This window comes from Mustela lutreola, chromosome X, assembly GCF_030435805.1.
Source record: "Mustela lutreola isolate mMusLut2 chromosome X, mMusLut2.pri, whole genome shotgun sequence".
Lineage (NCBI taxonomy): Eukaryota > Metazoa > Chordata > Mammalia > Carnivora > Mustelidae > Mustela > Mustela lutreola.
Window position 1 is genome coordinate 57,643,907 of NC_081308.1, and position 16,478 is coordinate 57,660,384.

General features: G+C 37.2%; 1 protein-coding gene across 1 annotated transcript in view; it reads left to right on the forward strand.

Annotated features, from left to right (window-relative positions):
* Positions 1 to 370: 370 nt before the first annotated feature.
* ZC3H12B (zinc finger CCCH-type containing 12B) overlaps positions 371 to 16,478 on the forward strand; it is a 630,352-nt gene continuing 614,244 nt past the window's right edge. Inside the window, exon 1 of the mRNA XM_059157316.1 lies at positions 371 to 878. The gene's annotated coding sequence lies outside the window, so the exon portion shown is untranslated. The remainder of the gene's footprint in view (positions 879 to 16,478) is intronic.

The window sequence follows — 16,478 nt, forward strand, 5'->3', positions numbered from 1 at the left end:
TCAACTACCAGAATTATGCAGATGAGTGACATGGTCAAAGGGGTTTATTTAGAAAATTCCTCTGGAAGTCCTTCTTAAGAATGAATTGGAGAAGGCAAGACTAAAGAATAAGTTGGAAGGTTGTTGGGCTGGCCAAGATACCTGTCGAGGAGTCTGGAGATTGTATCCCCAAATTCTCCAGCCTCTTCCATTTGCAGGGCAAACTGCACCTCTCCCACCTCACCCCGCCTTGACGCCGTTCCATCCAGGATCTAGGAAGTGGGCTTTAGAGCACTTTTGTAGGTCCTAGACTGATCCCCTACAGAGGCGCCAGCGGTGGCGGCGGTCGCCGGCGGGGGTGGGGCGCATGCGCGCGGTTGCTAGGCGACGGCAGTCGGGGCGCCGTGGCTCTAACGGCGCTGGGGTTGTGTATGTAGGCAGCGGCGCCAGAGGAGGAGGAGCACGAGGATGAAGCTGCGACAGCGGCCCCGAGAGGGAGCCGCCGCTGCTCTGTGGCCGCGGGGGCTGAGGGACGGGAATCAGGCCTGGGGGTCGGGCCGCTGAGGGGACCGGGGGTGGCGGTCCCGCCCGAGCTCAGGCCTAGTACTCCAGGAACGTACGGGGCCGCTGGGCGAGGGCCTCCCCCCGCCCCCATTGCCTACCCTCGCCCCTCCACGTCGATGGTGGTGAAGTTGGCGGCGTCAGGGAGCGCAAGGTACCAGGCTGCCTCCTTTACATCCAGCTCCTCCTGGGGCGCATCTCTGGCACCCGCACACGGACACCTGCGCCGCCGTCTCCTCCCGCCGGCTGAGCCCACCCCTGGCGGCGGGCGGGGGAGGGGCTCCCTCTGCAGGGGCTGTGTCCAGCAGGGCGACGACGGGGACCGTAGGAGAGTAGGGGTGAGTAGTGGCACTGCACTCGCCTGGTGCTGGGGCACCTTTCTGTCCTCTGGGGCCCCGGGAGGCGACCAACGCGCTGCTTTCTCCTGCAGAAGCTTCTAACGCCTCTCCTACATCTGCTCGCGGCTCCCTATGCCCTTCGAGGTAGTTTTCCTTCTAAAAACCACCACTCTCTGGTCTCAACCCCAGCATCCAGGAATGAGGGGCTTAAGGCCTGGCTTTGCTTCTTAGATGCCATAGATGCTGATAATTCTACGTACAATCACGCAGCCTGGTCCCCGATTTCGGGACAGTCTTTCCCAATATCCTTTTCATTCCTTTTCTGTTGCTTTTGCTCTCTAACGTTTCAGTCTGACCACAGGCTTCTCAAGAACCATTTCTCAGACTGTTGTCTCTCCATGCCTCAAAGCTTGAACGGGCAGATGGCCTGGCCTCTTTTCAGTTTTCTTGATACTCGTGTGCTGAGGAGAGCTTCTGAAAGTCGCATGCCTGGCTTCCGACTTCTGACATGTATGAGGAAGTCAGTACTTATATTAAATAATAGTAATAAAACAAACTAGCAAACACACAACCTACTTGACTTCCAAAGTGGTATCGAAGTTGAAAAGAAGTAGACAGATAGTGCCTGATAACAAGGGAAACAGGTTTTATGAACTACTTTTCATCCAGAATGATCTAACTTCTTTTTTAGTAAATATGATGAAACTTAAAATGTCCCTAATAAAAACAGGGTGTCTTATGATCTATCTGTTCTTCCTGGGGTATTCTGCAATTGAGATTAGTTGCTTCTAAAAACATGGCCATGAGGGACCTGAAGTGATGTTTTGGACAGAATGATTTAGATGAGGATCTAAAGTTGTAAGGTGCTTTTTGAAAATTAGCAATATTATCTTTGAGTAGTGAAGTTGTTCCTTTAAAAGAAAATGTTTGAAAAAAGTCACAGTTCACAGTTGACCCTTTCCAAAAGTGGACTGAATTCAGATTGATTAGTAATTTTGATTGTAAGGTACTTTCATGCACACACAATGAAAGATGGGTTCCTTCTTCTATTTGGGTCTCTTCCCTCCCTAATAGTTTTTAAGTTATTTTATGTTTCTTTTATTAGGAAAAAAGGAAAGAAGTAAAGAAGTGTTGCATTAAAGAGGCTAAATTTAATTTTGGGTAAATTATTTTAAGCTAAAGATTTTTAAAAAGGATTTACATGCTTTTTGTGATTAGATAAGTTTATTTAGTGAATCAGTCCAAACTTGATAGTTTTGGGTAAAATGTAGCTTTCATGTTGTTTGAGGTTCTCTTGGATATACATTAAGGCACTGTTTAATTCTAGTATCACTGCAAAATAATCTTGGACCTCAGCGAGTATTTTATGTTGTTGTTGGTGGTGGTCATTGTGGTGGTGATAGTGGTGAATTGGCAAATTAACATGCTTATAGTTGCTAGATTCCAAACTTAGGAATGTTTCTATTTTGGAAAAGCTCTTAATTCAAGTCCGAACTATTTGAAATAAAATGTATCATTTGGATACTCACTTCACATACTTTTAGAAATAGGCAGTAATTTGGATACCATTTAGAATTTGATTTCAATGAATATGGTTATAGTTATAAAGGTGCCACATACTCAAGAGCGTTTACCTAGAGAGTTATACCCACACTGAAAGATAATATTAATACAACAAAGCACTCGACCAGTGAATTCTGGAATGACTTCAGTGTTTTTTAAATTAATTGGTTTTCAACAAGCTTTTATTGTCTAGCTTCAATGAGTGCCCATTACTATAGCAGTTACTGTAGAGAATAGAAGAGAAACAGGCCCCAAGAATTAAATTGTTCATCCACTGGAGACATCATGGTCAAAAATTAGAACATTGAATAGTACAGAATAAGAGCTAAAATAATTATAGGTAAAAGAGGAGATTTGGAGCTGTTTGTCTGAGAAGGCTTTATAGACAAAGTCAGATTTGATTTGATTCTTTATTAAGAAAATTCTTTATTTTATTTGAAGTATAGATATTGTTGGAAGGTGGGGGAGTTCAACATAGCATGAACTGAGGCACTTGATTTTCTAATCTTTGTGAATATTACTCTCCTGGATAAACCTAAAGGGCACTTTCAGTAGTGGGCATAGTTTTTATGATAAATTATATCCTAAATCAATAAGTTAATATTAAATAATTTTTCACAGGTGCATACTATAGAAGCCAGACTTAAAATAATCCTTCTATTTCTTGGGGCAAGTGAAGATGTTTTCTAAGAAGATAGAGAGTGTTAAGTTCACATATTTTTATCACCTGTACATTTTCTTTTTCTCCTAAAACAGTTACAATCTAAGTATTTTGTACAGGATTGATCTGATTAGTACAACTTTAGATTATTAATATTCTCCAGTGACTATTTCCTGGTAAAGTAAATTATGAAATTCTATAAGCAACATTAATTTTGGTCCATTAAGTATATGATAGCTTAGTTTTTAGTACTGCTAATTAATACTACTATTTTTTTTAAACAAAGAGAGGTATCCCAGAGTCCTACAAATTGATGTCTGTCAAAGTTCTAATATTATCCTATTAATAATGCTTGTGTGAAAAATTGTCTCTTAACATCAGTGTTTAAATTGCAGTTACAAACCTTTGAAAAACTGATTTTATTGCTTTTCTAACAACTTTTTGTTGTGTTGAAAATTAGTTACATGACTAATAGTTTACTTGGTTTTAGTCAACCATTTTAGGTTGATGTTTATATATAGAAAAATAAGCATAAGAAAATGTGCTATGGTTGTACCCCTCAAAAAAATTGCAAAGAATTCTTGAGATTAATTCATGGATTTACTGTAAGGAACAATATTACCAAACTAGATATTTTTTGAGGCTTCTATACACCATCTTATACTTCTCATTTGGTATTTTTGCTGCCAACAATAGTCTCTCTGATTATAGTTATTACTAATAAAAGTTAATTCACAGTAGTTAGTAATTTTGATAGATATAACTGTTGTTTTTAACATTCTCTACTTAGGTTGTCAGCTATTAGCTAAATAAGTTAGAGAGTTAGAGAGCAGAATAGTACACATATACATAGTCAATGAATATTCAATCACTAGAAATTAGTTAACAGCAAAGCATTCAGAAAGCATTGGGTTTAGTCTCCTTTCCTAAGCAAGTATCGCACATTTCTGTTCTTAGCTGATTATGCTGGTATCAATAGGGGACATCTTTGGAAAGAGCACTGGTAAATTTAAATGAAAATTACTTTGTATGTCAAGTTCTCTGTACTATGGTGATTTAAGGCAAGTAAACAGCTTACGTAAATTGCTAAGTCTCAGTGGTGGCTGCATGTGAAATAGAGTAAGAGATTGTCAGTTTCCCTTACTATATAATAGAAAATTCTCAATATTTTTTTACCATATTACTGAGTCTAGAGGTAGAGCAGCATTTTACTGAATAACAAAGGTGTATCCATAAGTTATAATTTTCTTTATGCAGTTTTAACATTGTTATTATGATATTTATTATGTCAATGGGTTGAAAATTTCCCCGGATGAGCACAGTCCTATTTTATTATGGAAGTTTATGGCAAAAATGGCTTTTACCCAATAGTTCTTTTTGGATCACATTTCCCTGGAAAATAACCTTTTCCACAAAGTGGAAAATACTATCAGCCAATTCAACATAGGAAGAAAAGTGGAGAGTAGAATTCTTTCTTAAAGAATGGCACCTACAAACAAAATAAAGCAAATCCTTCACATATAAGTTCTAAAGTAATATTCATAAGAACTGCTTTATACACAATTATTGTTCTCTTAATATCATATATTATATATTGTTAACTGTCTTTGGAATGTTGACACCCCAAATTTCCCCTGTGGTCTGATTCATTCCTGATGACAAATACATCTCAGGAATTTGATGGAATAAAGTATAAAGCGTTTTGAAGCAGCTTTTAAAATGCAATAAATATTAAATGAAAATCTGAGGTTTAGTTATGACATGATTCATAATGAGAAAAAATGGTGTTTTTAAAAAATTCTTGATTAAAACAATTGCACACTACATATCCGTATTTACATAACCTTTAAAAGCCCTGATTTATATAGATCATTATGTTCACTTTCTGTGCCTCATTTCCCCTTTCTTAACAAATGTAGATATTACTTTGTTCTCACTGTCACTTCTGAGTTACATCTGTGACCCCTGAATGAATTTTTAAAAATATATTTATATCTTTAAAAACTTACTTAGGAAAGATTTTCTGTCATGGTCTAAAAAGCTGAATCCATATCAGATAAACTGCATTTGAAACTGGGTGATTAACTGGAGGCAGTAAGAAGGGAATTAATCCAAACTCTTAAAAAACTGTGTCTAGAATGAATAAAGAAGATGTAGTCCATATACACAAGGGAATATTACTCAGCCATCAGAAAGGATGAATACCCAATTTTTGGATCAACATGGATGGGATTAGAGGAGATTATGCTAAGTGAAATAAGTCAAGCAGAAAAAGTCAATTATCATATGATTTCACTTATTTGTAGAACATAAGGAATAGAATGGAGAACATAGGAGAAGGAAGGGAAAAATGAAGGGGGAGAAATTGGAGTGGAAGACGAACCATGAGAGACTAGGACTTCGAGAAACAAACTGAGGGTTTCAGAGGGGAGGGAGTGGGGGAATGGGTTAGCCCAGTGATGGATGTTAAGGAGGGTATGTATTTCATGGAGCATTGGGTGTTATATGCAAACAAGGAATCATGGAACACTACATCAAAAACTAATGACCTACTGTAAGATGACTCACATAACATAATAATTTTAAAAAGAGTTAAAAAATGACTAGATCTCCATGACATAATTTTGGATGACTAGGGCAATCTGCACAACAGGAAAAAGAGTATAATATTGTTTATATTAAAAGAATACACAGAAAACAACAATATTTTATATACATTTCTACATATATATATGTCAATCCATATGAAAAAATTCTGGTAAAATACAAACCAATCTTATAACAGTGGTTACCTTTGGGGAAGGAGATAGAGGAGCCTGTGACTGTGGGTGATAAACATAGGGAACTTCAATCTTATCTGTAGTGTTTTAACTTTTTTCATGAAGAATGTGTTTATATAGGACTTCTATATTTTTTCTCATTTTTAAAAAAATTTTCAGCATAACAGTATTCATTATTTTTGCACCACACCCAGTGCTCCATGCAATCCGTGCCCTATATATTTTTTCAATTGAAATAGAGTGAATGGGAATTGATGGAAAGGAGATAGACCCAGTGGGAATCCTGCTTCTCTCTCTCCCTGTGCCTGCTACTCCTGCTGCTTGTGCGCTCTCTCTCTCTCTCTCTGTCAAATAAATAAATAAAATCCAAAATAAAGTAAAATAAAATAAAATAAAATACTGTGTCTAACTTAGTGGACTTAGAATCTCAGAATTATAAAATAATTACTCTATTTTCTTTCAAATTGAAAACCAGTTGGTATATGAAGTGTGACATAAGTAGTTTTATTCCAGAGATCATACATAAGCCATACTTACTATTTATTAGTTGCTCCTTGACGTTTACTGGGTATTTAATTGTTCTTGTTGAGTTCAATTTCTAAATGTGCACACAAATCCTTATATTCCTTTTCTCTTTGTACTTTCCAGGCTATTATTATTAACTGGGTTGTTTTTGTTTATTATTAATAGATTTAATTATCATGGAGTGTGTTGATTTTGCTGCCAAATTAGTTCAGATCCCTATGATTCCATAGAAGATGGAAAAAAGTAGGGGTATAAGAAAAATGGATGTTTTATTTTACATGTTTAATTTTTTCTTAATATGCAGTAACAGTAGAATAGGTATGAAGTGGTTGAAGCTGTGAATTTTAGAATATTTCTTATGTACTGCAGGTTTTATTACTTCCTTGTACTTTCTTGTAACTGGAACTAGGCTAACAAAGTATTAATTCTTTTAATAAATATGTAAGAATGATATGTAGTTAGCATATCTACAAATTATGTGTAAAGAGATATTTCTAAGATATTTAAAGAAGGTTGGAAACATTTTTTCTCTACTATCTTGTTGATATTGTTAATTTGCCTAGCAAACTCTTTGTTCATAAATAATGCTAAGGTTAATTTAATCTCAGCCACTGTCTGAATTATCTCAAATTCTGTATCAGTGGGGTCTAAATCATATTTCAAAATTTCCATAATTCAGGCTCCACTAGTCAAAATTTGTTATAGCCTGGATATAGTAATTATGCTAAAAATATATATTTTGTAGAGTGCCAAACCCATGCTGGTGATGGATTGCATTCCACAGGAGAAGCAGCCAGAGCCATACCAGAGGTTAGATGTCAGAGCTTCTTTACTGGCTATGACAGTGTTGCCAGGTGAAGTGGGGAGATCCCAGGTACTGAGGCCATCTCAAAGATGTTGCCAAAAGTACTTGGTCTCATCAGGGAAAGGATTCAAGAACAGATACAATGCAGTGGACAATCGACATGTGTGGGAAAGTTTATTAAAACAAAAGTACACTCTCAAGATGTGAGAGCTGGCAAGAGAAGTGGGAGAGATTGCTAGAGAGTGAGAGAGCTGCAACCTGGGGTTTAGGTGTCCATCTTTTATTGATGGTTGTTAACAAGCGGCTGGAATATTAATTACTTAGGAGGGGATTTCTTGGAAGCAGGGTTGTCAGTCTTTACTTATTTGGTCAAGAGTGTCAGGTCTAATTTGTCAGTCATCTTGGACCTGTCTTGTTTGACCCAGATTCTTTGGAGTGCTGCCAGAAAAGTCCTCTGACTTTCCCCATAGCTGGCCACGGCTTCCTCTTTGTTGGCCTCCAGGCCTCCTGTTAGAACCTAACTAATTTCTTGTAACAAAAGCACTGATATTCAATTAAAATAACTGCTAAGAGGAAAGAAGGTAGGTTTTATGTATTTTAAAATGTCTTCTAAGTGCTGCATTGAACATACAAGGATTAGATTATTAATTGAATTGAGTTGTTTACAAGAAAAGGGATTTGAACATCAGTTAGTAATGCAAGCAAAATTGGGACAATAGTTATGATGAATTGCTCTCAGATTTTTTTCCTAATATATTTTTTAAATTTATTTTCAACATAACAGTATTCATTATTTTTGCACCACACCCAGTGCTCCATGCACTCCGTGCCCTCCATAATACCCACCACCTGGTATCCCAACCTTCCACCGCTCCCGCCACTTCAAACCCCTCAGATTATTTTTCAGAGTCCATAGTCTCTCATGGTTCACCTCCCCTCAGACGTTTTAAAAACTAAAATAGCAATATTATTTGCATGTAAATTCTGTGCACTTAAATTCTTCTTATTATTTCGTCAGCATGAGAAAGTGAAATAAGTATGCATTGGAAGTTTCACTGAGGGATGGCTGGATGGCTCAGTCCATTAAGCAGCTGATTTTGGCTCAGGTCATGATCTCAGGGTCCTGGGATCCAGTCCCACATCAGGTTCCTTGCTCAATGGGGAGCCTGTCTCTCCCTCTACCTGCCACTCTGCCTACTTGTGCTCACTCTCTCCCAAACAAATAAATAAATACAATCTTTAAATTTAAAAAGTTACACTGAATAGTCTTTAAAAAAAAGATTTTATGTATTTGACCAAAAAAGAGAAAGAGAGAGAAAGAGTACAAGCACGCAAGCAGGAGGAGTGGCAGGCAGAGGGAGAGGGAGAAGCAGGCTCCCCGCTGAGCAAGGAGCTCAAGTTGGGACTGGATTCAGGACCCTGAGATCATGAACTGCACAAAGGGCAGATAGTTAACCAACTGAGCTACCCAGGCGCCCCCACACTGAGTAGTCTTAATAGTCTTGATATGTTAATGGTATTTTAACAATGCTGGAAGTAGTAAAACTTCAGGACCTCCTTTCCTCTAGTATTTTTTTTTTAAGATTTTATTTATTTATTTGAGGGTGGGAGAGAGAGCATAGGGGCAAAAGGCAGAGGGAGAGGGAGAAGCAGACTCCCCACTGAGCAGGGAACCTGATGTGGTACTCCATCCCAGGACCCTGGGATTACGCCCTAAACCAAAGGCAGATGTTTAACAAATGCAGCCACCCAGACTCCCCTTCTTTTCTCTAGTTTTGAATTAGTAATCATATAATGCATGCATGCATATTAATATATCTTTGTTTTATTTATGTGATGTTGCAAAATGTTCTAAAACCCAGTGTTACTGATAGCATGGAATGAAATTCTTCTAACAAGAAACCAGAATAAATGTCAAAGTTAACCGGGAAAAAGCACAGCTACATGCAATAATAGGGATGTTGGAGGCTTATTATTGATGTTCTTTTAGGAGGGGAAAAAAAAAACTAGTTCTTTGTTTCATGCATATTACAATAGTGATAACTCACTTCTACTGTGTAAGTCATAGCTCTTCACTGATAAGTCCTAGACCTTAGGAGTAAAAGCAAAGAAAGCAATAACGCAAAGGTCATTAGATCAACTAGAATAAAAATTTAGCTCTCTGGAATTCTTAATTAAACTGAACCACACTCAACTCCTTTGCCCCCCTCCCTAAACTCTCACCTCTACTCTGTTCTCTATCACTATAATTATGTTATTTCATGAATGTTGTATTATATTCCTCTTTATCCCTAGTATTTTCTTCACTCCGAAGTGTACTTAATGGGAAGTGATTTTTAAAAAAAAAATCTGTTTCAGTGGTATATCTTTTTTCCATCTATTTACTTTCAGTCTACACATGTCTTTATGTTTGAAGTGAATTTCTTGCAGACAACATATACTGGGCCATATTGTTTTTATCCACTATGCTAATCTGTCTTTAAATTGGTCCATTCAGATTATTTGCATATTAAAATAATTATTGATATGTTAGGACTCTGTCTTCCAATTTTTTTATTGTGGTAAAAACATATACTATGAGATCCACTCTTTTAACAAAAATTTAAGTATTCAGTAGAGTTCTACAGGAGATCTCTAGAACTTTATCATCTTGTGTGACAAACTCTATACCCATTGAATAGTAACTCCCATTTCTCCTTTGTCAAATAGCATTGTACTTTCTGCTCCTATAAGTCTTACTAGTTTAGATACTTCATATAAATGAAATTATTCAGTATTTGTCTTTCTCTGACTGGCTTATTTCACTTAATGTAATATCTTCAAGATACATCTGTTGTAGCATGTAACATCAGTTCCTTCTTTTTTAAGGCTGAATAATATTCAGTTGCATGTATCTACCACATTTTCTTTCTTTTTTTAATTTAAGTTTATTTGTTCAGTGTTCCAAGACATATCAGTCAGTGGACATTTAGTTTGTCTTCACCCCTTATCTATTGTAAATAATATGCAACGAACATAGAAGTGCAAATATTTCTTGGAGATCCTATTTTCAATATTTTGGTTAATACCCAGAAGTGGGATTGTCAGATCGTATGGTAGTTTTTTTTTTTTTTTTTTAAGATCTAATTACTCTTTTCCCTCCAAGTTTTTATTTAAATTCCAGTTACTTAACATATGGTGTAATATTAGTTTCAGGTTTAGAATTGGGTGATTCAACATTTCCGTATAACACAAGGCACTCATCACAAGTGCTGTCCTTAATCACTGTCACCTATTTAACACATACTCCCATTCTCTTCCCCTCTAGTAACCCTGTTTGTTCTCTCTATATTTAAGAGTCTGTTTCCTGGTTTGCCTCTTTCCCCCACTACATTCATTTGTTTTGTTTCTTACATTCCACATATGAGTGAAATCATATGGTATTTGTTTTTCTCTGACTGACTTATTTCAGTTAGCATAATACTGCATAGTTCCATCCATATCATTGCAAACAGCAAGATTTCATTCTTTTCTATGGCTAAGTAATATTCCATTATAGATATACAATACCACATCTTCATCCATTCATCAGTTGATTGACATTTGGGCTCTTTCCAAAATTTGGCTATTGTTGATAATGCTACTATAAACATTGGGGTGCATGTAAACCTTCAAATCTGTATTTTTGATCCTTTGGATAAATACCTAGTAGTGCAATTGTTGAGTTGCAGGGTAGTTCCATTTTAAACTTTTGAGGAACATCCATACTGTTTTCCAGATTGTCTGTGCCAGTTTGCATTCCCACCAACAGTACAAGAGGGTTCCCCTTTCTCCACATTCTTCCCAATATCTTTTTTTTTTCTTCTATTGTTAATTTTAGCCATTCTGACATGTGTGAGGTGCTATCTCATTGTAGTTTTGATTTATATTTCCCTGATGATGAAGGATGTTAAACATCTTTTCATGTATCTGTTGGCCATCTGTGTTTTTTGGGAAAAAAAAGTCTATTCATGTCTTCTGCCCATTTTTAACTGGATTACTTAATTTTAAAGATCATATAATAAATCTTAAGAGTTTTGTGGAACTTCCATGCAATATTCTGTACCAGCTGCACCATTTTTACATTCCCACCAACATGGCACAATGATTCTAGTTTTTTTGTTTTGTTTTAGATTTATTTATTTATTTTAGGTGGGGCAGAGGGAGAGGAAGAGAGAAAGAGAAGCACATTCCCTGCTGAGCCTGATATGAGACTTGATTTTCTGACCCTGAGATCATAACCTGAGCTGAAATCAAGAGCTGGACCCTTAACTGACAGAGCCACCCAGGTGCTCCAAGGGTTCTAGTTTCTAAACATTCTTAACAATAATTTTCTGTTTTTTGTTTTGTTTTGTTTTTTAAATAGTGGCCATTCTAACTGATGTGAAGTACTATCTCCTTGTGGTTTTGGCTTACATTTCCATGATAGTGATGTAAACTATATTTTAATATACCTGTTAACTACTTCTGTGTCTTCTTTGGAAAATATTAATCATTTCCTTGTTTTTAAAATTGGTTTATTTTTATTTTCATTTCTACTGTTACATTGTAGGAGTTCCTTAATATTTTGAAAATTAACCCTTTATCAGAAATATGGTTTGCAAACCTTTTTTCCCATACTATAGGTTGCCTTTTCACTCTCAATTTATATTTCTGTGAAGATGCATTTTAGGGGCGCCTGGGTGGCTCAGTGGGTTAAGCCGCTGCCTTCGGCTCGGGTCATGATCTCGGGGTCCTGGGATTGAGTCCTGCATCGGGCTCTCTGCTCAGCAGGGAGCCTGCTTCCCTCTCTCTCTCTCTCTGTCTGCCTCTCCGTCTACTTGTGATTTCTCTCTGTCAAATAAATAAATAAAATCTTTAAAAAAAAGATGCATTTTAGTTTATACTCCCATTTGTCTATTTTTGCTTTTGTTGCCTGCATTTTTGGTGTCACATCAAAGGAATAATTACTAAGAATAATGTTTTGAAGCTTTTTCTTTATGTTTTCTTCTAGGAGTTATATGGTTTCAGGTCTTACATTTATGTTTTGAATCCACTTTGATTTGATTTTTGTGGATATGTAAGATCCAATTTCATTCCTTTGCATGTAGATATTCATATCCCCAACACCACTTATTGAAGAGACTGTCCTTTACCCATTGTATATTATTAAAACTTTGTTGAGTATCAGTTGACTGTATATACATGTATTTATTTCTGGGCTCCATAGTCTTGTCCTTAGGATTGTATGTCCATCTTTATGTTAGCACTACACTGTAGCTTTGTAATATGTTTTGAAAACAGGAAGTGTGAGGACTCTACCTTTGTTTTTTTGCTCAACCTTTTGTTGTTGTTGTTGTTTGGGGAATTTTCTGGTTTTGTTTGAATTTTAGGATCGTGTGTGTGTGTGTGTGTGTGTGTGTGTGTAGTCTTTAGGTTTTTCTGCATATCATATCATGTCACTTGTGAGCAGAGATGATTTATTTCACTTCTGTTTAAACTTGGATGCCTTTTAAGCTTCCTTTATTTGTCTTATTGTTCTAGCTAGAAATTACAGAGGACACTAATTGGAAAGATATACCATCATACCATGTTTATGGATTGGAATGAATATCGTTCAGATGTCCATCCTACCAAAAGCAAGCTACAGATCCAATGAAATCCCTATCAAAATTCCAATGGCATTTTTTTACAGAAATAAAAAATCCTAAAATTCAGTACTATGTTTGATAGAAATCGTGTGAGTTGGAATCCTTGCCTTACTCCTGACCTTGGAGGAAAGATTTTCAGTTTTTATTGAGTATGATGTTAACTGTGGGTTCTTCATATATGGCCTTTATTCTGTTGAGGTAAGTTCTTTCCATTCTTAATTCGTTGAATGCTATTTATTGTAAAGTGGTGTTACAATGTGTCAAATGATTTTTCTAGATCTATACATCTGTAATCATATAATTTTCCCCTTTATTCTGTTAATGTGGGTGTATCATATAGATTGATTTTTGTCTGTTGAACTATCTTTGAATCTGGGAATAATTCCCACCTTTTCATGGTGTGTGATCTTTTTAAGGTACTATGGAGTTTGTTTTACTAGTAGTTTTTTCAAGAAATTTGAATCTGTATTCATCAGGGTTATTAGACTGTAGTTTTCTTCTAATATTCTTTTTTTTCTGGCTAAGGAGACTAAATGAGTAATTTAACAATGTTCCAACAACAATAACAATAAAAAGCTCAGAACCAGATGGTTTCATGGATGAATTCTACCAAACATTAAAGAATTAACACTAATCTTTCTCAAATTGTTCCAAATAAAAAATCAGAGGAATAAACACTTCCAAACTCATTTTATGAGGTCAGCATTAACCTAATACCAAAGCCAGATACAGGCCCGTTTAGTTTTCAATTCCTTATTCAGATTTTTTTTTTTTTTTTTTTTTTTTAAAGATTTTATTTATTTATTTGACAGACAGAGATCACAAGTAGGCAGAGAGGCAGGCAGAGAGAGAGAGGGAAGCAGGCTCCCTGCTGAGCAGAGAGCCCGATATGGGACTCGATCCCAGGACCCTGAGATCATGACCCGAGCCGAAGGCAGCGGCTTAACCCACTGAGCCGCCCAGGTGCCCCCTTATTCAGATTTTGATAGGTTGTGTGTTCCTATAAATTTATCTATTTCTTCCAGAGTACCCATTTTGTTGGTATATAATTATTCATAGTAGTCTCTTATAATCCTTTACATGACAACAGTTATAATAACTCCTCTCGCATTTTTTAAACTTGGGTTTTCTATTTCCTTAGTTAATCTAGCTGGTGCTTTTTTTTTTTAAATTAACATATAATGTATTATTAGCCCCAGGGGTACAGGTCTGTGAATTGCCAGGTTTACACACTTCACAGCACTCACCATAGCACATACCCTCCCCAATGTCCATAATCTCACCACCCTTTCCTTCCCCCTTCCCCCCGGCAACCCTCAGTTTGTTTTGTGAGATTAAGAGTCTTTTATGGTTTGTCTCCCAACCCATCACATCTTGTTTCATTTATTCTTTTCCCACCCCCCAAACCTCCTATGTTGCATCTCCACTTCTTCATATCAGGGAGATCATATGATAGTTGTCTTTCTCCAATTGACTTATTTTGCTAAGCATAATACCGTCTAGTTCCATGACATCACAAATGACAAGATTTCATTTATTTTGATGGCTACATAGTATTCCGTTGTATATATATACCACTTATTCTTTATCCATTCATCTGTTGATGGACATCTAGGTTCTTTCCATAGTTTGGCTATTGTGGATATTGCTGCTATAAACATTTGGGTGCATGTGCCCTTTCAGATCACTACATTTGTATCTTTAGGGTAAATACCCAGTAGTGCAATTGCTGGGTCGTAGGGTAGCTCTATTTTCAACTTTCTGAGGAACCTCCATGCTGTTTTCCAGAGTGGTTGTACCAGCTTGCATTCCCACCAACAGTGTAGGAGGGTTCCCCTTTCTCCGCATCCTCGCCAGCATCTGTCATTTCCTGACTTGTTAATTTTAGCCATTCTGACTGGTGTGAGGTGGTAACTCATTCTGATTTTCATTTGTATTTCCATGATGCCTAGTGATGTGGAGCACTTTTTCATATGTCTGTTGGCCATCTGGATGTCTTCTTTGCAGAAATGTCTGTTCATGTCCTCTGCCCATTTCTTGATTGGATTCTTTGTTCTTTGGGTGTTGAGTTTGGTAAGCTCTTTATAGATTTTGGATACTAGTCCTTTATCTGATACGTCGTTTGAAAATATCTTCTCCCATTCTGTCAGTTGTTTTTTGGTTTTGTTGACTGTTTCCTTTGCTGTGCGAAAGCTTTTTTTTTTTTTTTTTTTTTTTTAATTTTTTATTTTTTATAAACATATATTTTTATCCCCAGGGGTACAGGTCTGTGAATCACCAGGTTTACACACTTCACAGCACTCACCAAATCACATACCCTCCCCAATGTCCATAATCCCACCCCCTTCTCCCAAACCCCCTCCCCCCGGCAACCCTCAGTTTGTTTCGTGAGATTAAGAGTCACTTATGGTTTGTCTCCCTCCCAATCCCATCTTGTTTCATTTATTCTTCTTCTACCCACTTAAGCCTCCATGTTGTATCACCACTTCCTCATATCAGGGAGATCATATGATAGTTGTCTTTCTCTGCTTGACTTATTTCGCTAAGCATGATACGCTCTAGTTCCATCCATGTTGTTGCAAATGGCAAGATTTCATTTCTTTTGATGGCTGCATAGTATTCCATTGTGTATATATACCACATCTTCTTGATCCATTCATCTGTTGATGGACATCTAGGTTCTTTCCATAGTTTGGCTATTGTGGACATTGCTGCTATAAACATTCGGGTGCATGTGCCCCTTTGGATCACTATATTTGTATCTTTAGGGTAAATACCCAATAGTGCAATTGCTGGGTCATAGGGCAGTTCTATTTTCAACATTTTGAGGAACCTCCATGCTGTTTTCCAGAGTGGCTGCACCAGCTTGCATTCCCACCAACAGTGTAGGAGGGTTCCCCTTTCTCCGCATCCTCGCCAGCATCTGTCATTTCCTGACTTGTTGATTTTAGCCATTCTGACTGGTGTGAGTTGATATCTCATTGTGGTTTTGATTTGTATTTCCCTGATGCCGAGTGATATGGAGCACAGTTTCATGTGTCTGTTCGCCATCTGGATGTCTTCTTTGCAGAAATGTCTGTTCATGTCCTCTGCCCATTTCTTGGTTGGATTATTTGTTCTTTGGGTGTTGAGTTTGCTAAGTTCTTTATAGATTCTGGACACTAGTCCTTTATCTGATATGTCGTTTGCAAATATCTTCTCCCATTCTGTCAGTTGTCTTTTGATTTTGTTAACTGTTTCCTTTGCTGTGCAAAAGCTTTTGATCTTGATGAAATCCCAGTAGTTCATTTTTTCCCTTGCTTCCCTTGCCTTTTGCGTTGTTCCTAGGAAGATGTTGCTGCGGCAGAGGTCGAAGAGGTTGCTGCCCGTGTTCTCCTCAAGGATTTTGATGGATTCCTTTCGTACATTGAGGTCCTTCATCCATTTTGAGTCTATTTTTGTGTGTGGTGTAAGGGAATGGTCCAATTTCATTTTTCTGCATGTGGTTGTCCAATTTTCCCAGCACCATTTATTGAAAAGGCTGTCTTTTTTCCATTGGACATTCTTTCCTGCTTTGTCGAAGATTAGTTGACCATAGATTTGAGGGTCTATTTCTGGGCTCTCTATTCTGTTCCATTG